This window comes from Nyctibius grandis, chromosome 5 (genome assembly GCF_013368605.1).
Source record: "Nyctibius grandis isolate bNycGra1 chromosome 5, bNycGra1.pri, whole genome shotgun sequence".
Lineage (NCBI taxonomy): Eukaryota > Metazoa > Chordata > Aves > Nyctibiiformes > Nyctibiidae > Nyctibius > Nyctibius grandis.
In genome coordinates, this window is record NC_090662.1 from 76,765,606 (window position 1) to 76,771,867 (window position 6,262).

Below are 6,262 nucleotides of genomic sequence, written 5' to 3' on the forward strand. Positions count from 1 at the left end.
ACCAAGCGTGTCAGATTTGCTATGCTGTTTTGTGGTAAATGCCTAAAGGCTCCTACAGTGCCTGGAGCAATGCATAGTAACAGGACTTGGATATGCCAGTGACCAAGCCGAAAAGATCACTTTCTGGGGAAGGAATGTGAGGGAAGTCATATACAGGGAGGAGAAGGACTGTTTGGATCACCTCTACGGGGAGGGTGGGAAAGGGGAAGGATGGGAAGAACAGCACACACGAAGCTCCCCGTTACAGGAGCTGTGCAAGAACTAGGGCAGAGGAGGATGAGTCACCTTCAGGCTTTGGCTTGGGTGGCAAGGGAGACGCTTCCATCTCCCAAACTCCCCCTCCTTTTGCTTTATCACTGGCTTTCTGCTCTCAGACTGTGCAGTGACCCTTGATTCTCTGTTCAGAGAGGGATAGTGGCAGTGGCACATGTGGGAAGAGCAGAGGAGGGAAGCACAGCACCTGCTATGGGGATCTCAAAGTCATGCCTTTTCGCTACGTGTTCAGTCAGCTGTTAGAGGACTGGCCTTGGGGCTGTGGGTAACTGACTCTCCCATGTTTTGTGTAGTCATTTACACCCACAGAAGTGGGGGATGAACCACCAGCAAATCAAAGCTTCTCCATTTCTTTACACTAGACTTTGCTTGCTTTGCATGATGTTCCACAGAGAGAAATTACTGCACAGAGCCCTAAGCAGAGAGCTTCAGACCCGCGTATTTTCGGTACTGCTGTCAACATAGAAGACTGGAGGTACTGAAAGGGACACTTCGCATGACTGGAACTATCTAATACTTAGACATAAAGTCTGAGGTAATTGTCTAGGCTCTTTCTTTTGTTATTAAAAATCTAGGCACTGCTAACGGGTGATTCATGCCGCCCTGTGGTAGATCTGACAGATAGGCACTCTGACTCACCTCCTAATAATGCTAGTATGTCACCACTGAAGACACCTAACTTCCAGGTGGGTAAACTTAGGTGAGATGAATCTTACCTCAGGAAGCAGTTTCCGCTGCCATCTCTCGCCTTCCTCTGCAAACACTTCCAGTGAAACGTGTGCAGTGACTTGTGAAGAAATGTGCTCTTCAGTATGAAGCAGGGACTCTGAAATGAATACCATGAAATGTCAGTGGCTCTGCCCATGTACCTGTAGCCAGCTCGTAAGGGACTCTGGGCACTGGACTGGCAGCCTGGAGGATGTCAGCAGTAGAAAACCACCAGTCTGAGCACTCAGTTTGTTTTCACCCATGGAGATTCAGGCACAGGCTGAGATCTCAGTGGTTCCTCTGAAATCCACAGAAAAGTTTTATTTATACCCAAGGAAAATTTTGCCCTATCAGAGCAAAGGAGAGTTATCAAATGGCCTAATCGACATGAAAAAAAAAAAACCCAAACATTGTAAACAGAACTATTGTTTTGGAAATAACCATCTCATGACTATTTTAGAAGAAAAAAATATTTCTCTAATAGCATTAACTATAGCCTTTATGCATAGGCGAAGTACTTTTCTCAGACTACCAACAGGGAAGATGTCAGATGTGCTGTATCTTCAAATCAAATGTACAAACATACTAGATCTGAAGATTTATTCCTAAACTTCTATTTATTCCTAATTTGAAACTAGATGGCTGGGTGTCTGTTCAGTAGATCTCATTCTGAATAATATTACACAAGGGATCAGTCTATGAGTTTTAAAGAGAGCTACAGAAAGTTGCTCACGTGCATAAATAGTAGCTGATTTGATTATTAAGGGTCCTCTCTTATGATCATATTAAACCACTGAATAGTTTCTTATCTGAACTTGTTCTGTCATTGGCAGAGAGATGTCTTAGGAAGTTGAAATCAAATATGTAGAAACTTCTTTAAAAACATTATGCAGATTTGTACTCATGGTACTGTTGTGCCACTGACAGGTAATGTGGATTTTTGCCAAATATGCAGCACATTACAGGCCTCTAGTGGTAGAAATAAAAATATTTATATTAGGATCTATCCCTGTAAGAGTTCCTGATGGTACTTATTGCAGTCTTAATAAATTGCATAATACTTTCTGTTTATAGATTTGGCCTGCTAGTTTGCTCACTTGAGGGAAATAGAAATTTTGCAGAGGTCAGAGATGTCAGTGACAATTTTCTGTTAATCTGAAAACCACAATGAGAAAGTAAACTAGGTTAAAAAAGAGAAAAGTACATGGTGTATAGCACTACTCTTGTGCAATTTCAAGGGCTATTTGCAGTAGCCAGAAGAGGTACAATTCACCCCTTCCTGTGAGTCTGGCAGGTTACAACCATACCACACCACATATACCAAAGTTCAAGTCTTACCACTGCTTTTTCTGCCAGGTCGGCACATGCACAAGGCACTGCCTTTACATCTCAAAGCCTGGACATTGCCTGGTTGGTATCATCTCCCTGGCAAATTCTCAGGTTTTAGTTGTCCAGTAGCATCCTCCTTTCAGTCCCTGTAAAGGAGCATACCATCCTGCCAGGCTGATCTGGTAGCATTTAACATTTTATTTGCCCAGCACAAATTTATTTATCTTGCATAAAGTACAAGACACTGACTAATCACTCCCAAAGACTTGTTTGGTGATTTTTTTTTTTTTGAGAATGACAAATTTTCAATAATATTAAGAATGATACTCTCAAACATGACTTCATTTCTGAGATAAACATGATATGAACTTATACCTCCTGAGGCTGAGCTTCTGTACCATTTCCACTACCTTCTTTCTTCTCAAGCTTGTATTCAAAAGGAGCCAAGAACTGCAGGTGAAGAACAGAGAGGGAGATGATTTGGAGGATGTGAAGGTAATGATTCCTGTGGTTTGGGTAGTATTAAGCGGAAAGTGATAATGAAACCCAAAGAAGATTGGGGGTGTGGAGGGAAATTATGTCTGCTTGGTAGAACAGAGATAGGAATACCTGCATATATTAAACACTGATGGTAACAAGACCAGTGGTTGTTATACAGTGTCCTTAAATGGAAGGATCTCAAAATACTGCATAAATGTTAGTGAGCTAGTAAAGCTCACAGGCTGCATGCAATTAAGTTATCCCTGTTTTATAGGAGTGATACCAGTGAAAGAGTAAAGGTAAACACAGCCCAGCTCACAGAGGAATAACTGAGAGCTGTGGGCTGTAGTGGACTGCACTGACATGGTATAACCAGGATCTAGGCTGTCCAATGATAGTGCATGCCTCAATCTCAGCATTTTACTACATTTTAAGTGAGTTAATGGTTTACTAAACATTATTTATAGGAGTACTATATGTAAAAGAAGTGAGGAGTGTCAGAAGTGACTGAAGTTAGATAAGTTATTCCACTTTTTTTTCCACTTAGGTGTTCCTTATTGGACAATGGGATTCATCACTGGTCACTGCATTTTAGTGAAGAACTAGGCAAATTTTAGAGGCTTCAGAAGAGAACTGAAATGCTGTATATTTGGGGAATAAAGAGCGGGAGAGGGAAGGTTAAGCAGACGGGAAAAGGTCATTCTGGAAGACAAGTGACCGAGGGGATGTGTAAGCAGAATCTACATCAAAATCTCTGTGTGACCACAGGCCATGGAAGAAGCGATGGCAGAAGAGGGTAAAATTCTGTTGAGGTAGACACTCAAGTCAGAACATCATATATGGAATGAATATGTTCCTGTAAGATACGTCCTCTTGTGCTTAAATTTCTTTAGATCCTCTTACCTCCACTTATCAGGCAGGGGAGGAAGTATCTACGTTGTTGAAGTTTGTCAGGTAGAGTGAAAAAGAACCTACTTATCCTTTCATATACTCATTTATTGCTTTCTTTTGGCTTTCCTTGTTACACTCCTCTATCCTGTCCAAGTGATGTGTGAGTTGTACCACGTTGGTACAAATAGCACTAACATTTCTCAAACATTCCCATGATCCACAGTGAACTTCTAGCAATATGCAGCCATGAGCTTGGAAACAATCTCTCTTTGTGTTACCTGCATTCACACATCTGTTTGTAGCTATGTTTGAAGACAAGTTCAATGTCTTCAGTTGCTGTCCAGTGAGATGAAATCCAGTGACCTACTGCAAATCACATCCAATTTAGGAAATTCTGTGGGAAAAGGAAAAAGTCCTTCTATACTATTAAGTAATACCCGGTTATGATAAAAAACTTACTTCATTTAGCCCAGTTGCAGGGCATTCTGACATTATTGCTAAGCCAACTCACAACAACTTTTAAAACAGATTGTTTTTGCAGCAGATGCAGCTGCTTAATGTTCACAAGTACAGAAGAAGAGACTGTGATGTCTGGGACATGAATAAAGGCTCATGGTTACATGGCAAAAAAAAAATGTTCAGCTAATAAAATAACTGGCGTCAGTCCCCAGTCCACAACTGAGCCCTAGCATCCATGGCTGACTTCCAGTTAGCTCACAGGGAATGAATGTTTGCCTGAGATCTACATGATAGCTCTGATAATCCATTTTAGTGAAGTGTAAGGGACCCAACAGAAGTGATTCCCTGATACTGCCTAGGGGTGGGTTATTTTATTAATTTAGGACTAAAACTGGTCTATCCTCTTTATGACTAATCAGTGCCTCTCATGGGAGTGGCAACCTTCTTGCCTCCCCTCCACTGCTGAGGGAATTCTCTTGCTGTATCACCAGCTTCCCAGAATATGACTGCAACCACTCGGATATCACATTAGGCTCTTCACTCATCACCTTTTACTGTGGCAGCTGTTGTTTGGCTAAGCCGTTACTCCTGGGGAACAGGGTTGGGGCAGATGAGGCTGTGAAATCCCCAAGTGAATCTATTTGTAAGTGGGGTGGGAAGGACCTACTGATGAATTATGTGGAGGGCGGTTATGGCACTGCACAAATCAACCTGATGACTCCTTACACTGGCAACATGCTTTCACTTATCAGAGTCCTAAATGCACGCCTTTTGCAGGCAGCAGCAGGAAACCTTCTGCCTTACCCACTTGGTATAAAGACGAAACCATCAACCTGGCAACTCAGCATATTATTCTCATTTGAGAGCAGAATCTCTTTAGTGATATCCTCACCTTCAGCAAGCCTGTCAACCGTGTGAATACTTTTTGCAAAAAAAAAGAGTCCTTTTTCTTCTACCTGTTTTCTTTATACCATTAGTTTGGACATTTGCTAGCTATACAGTCATTATATCATCTTTTAATTGTCTAAATCTCCTCATGACAAAGTCATTTGAAAGGCTTCCTTGATATGTCTGACATGAAGGGAACAAGCTGTACACCATCCATTTTTTTAAGAAACGAGACAGAGGTATGTGATCTGCATCCTCAGAAATAGTCTTTCTTTACAATGTCAGTGTCTGCTTTGCATTTCACTGTATCTCCTGTGGCAGAGATCAGCATTTTCCTCTCCAGAGGATAGTGTGTTGACTTCCAATTAGGGGTGTACGCTATCATTAAGTGTTTTTCCTACACTTGTATATAGAAAATTGTGTCCAAAAGCACTGGAGGCAACAAAGGACAAAACTGCAAGCCCAGGAGCATGTACAATCCCAAAGGGATCAGTTCCAAACTTCTTACAGTAGTCAAGATAGGAAGAAAGGCTGAAGTACATTGCATCTTGAAGTATGCTGAGCTACCAAAGCAGGATTGCCAGTCCACATCATCACTCAGGATTTCATCTATAGCCTGTAAATATGACAAGACCTATGACTTTAGGCTAGGTTAACTTTCCCTAATATATAATGGTATTGCAGGGAAATGGAAAGCAGTAGGTTTCTCATTGCTGCATACTGCAGCAGGAGGAAAGAGAATTCCTGCATGTTACTCTGGCTAATTTGTTGTCACCTTTATGAGAACTGTACTATTCAGCAGCAACAGTGATATTGATCATGCTTCCCATTAACATATTGTCTTTTATCTGAAGATCTCCAAGCATATGTAAACAGTAATTAAGCTTCATAACACCTCAGGGAGTTACAAAGGATTCACATCACTCAATTTTACGATGCAGCTCTGCAGCTGTTTGACTGCATATGGCCTTGCTAGTTATTGGCTGACTCACCACTAGCCTAAGGAGTCTGCCAGAACTGGAGTCACAATTGCATCTTTTTTCTGCAATAAATGGAGGGGGAATAGCATTTTTTTCCCCCAGTGATCATCCACGCTGTTTTCATTGCTGTGACAACAGTATATAAAAAACAGCCAAAGTCCTCCTCAGTAAGGAAGGTGCCACTCTTTCAGTTTGAAGAAAGGTGTATTGCCCCAGTAAAGATTTCATGTCACTATGCAAAGTCACATGTCACA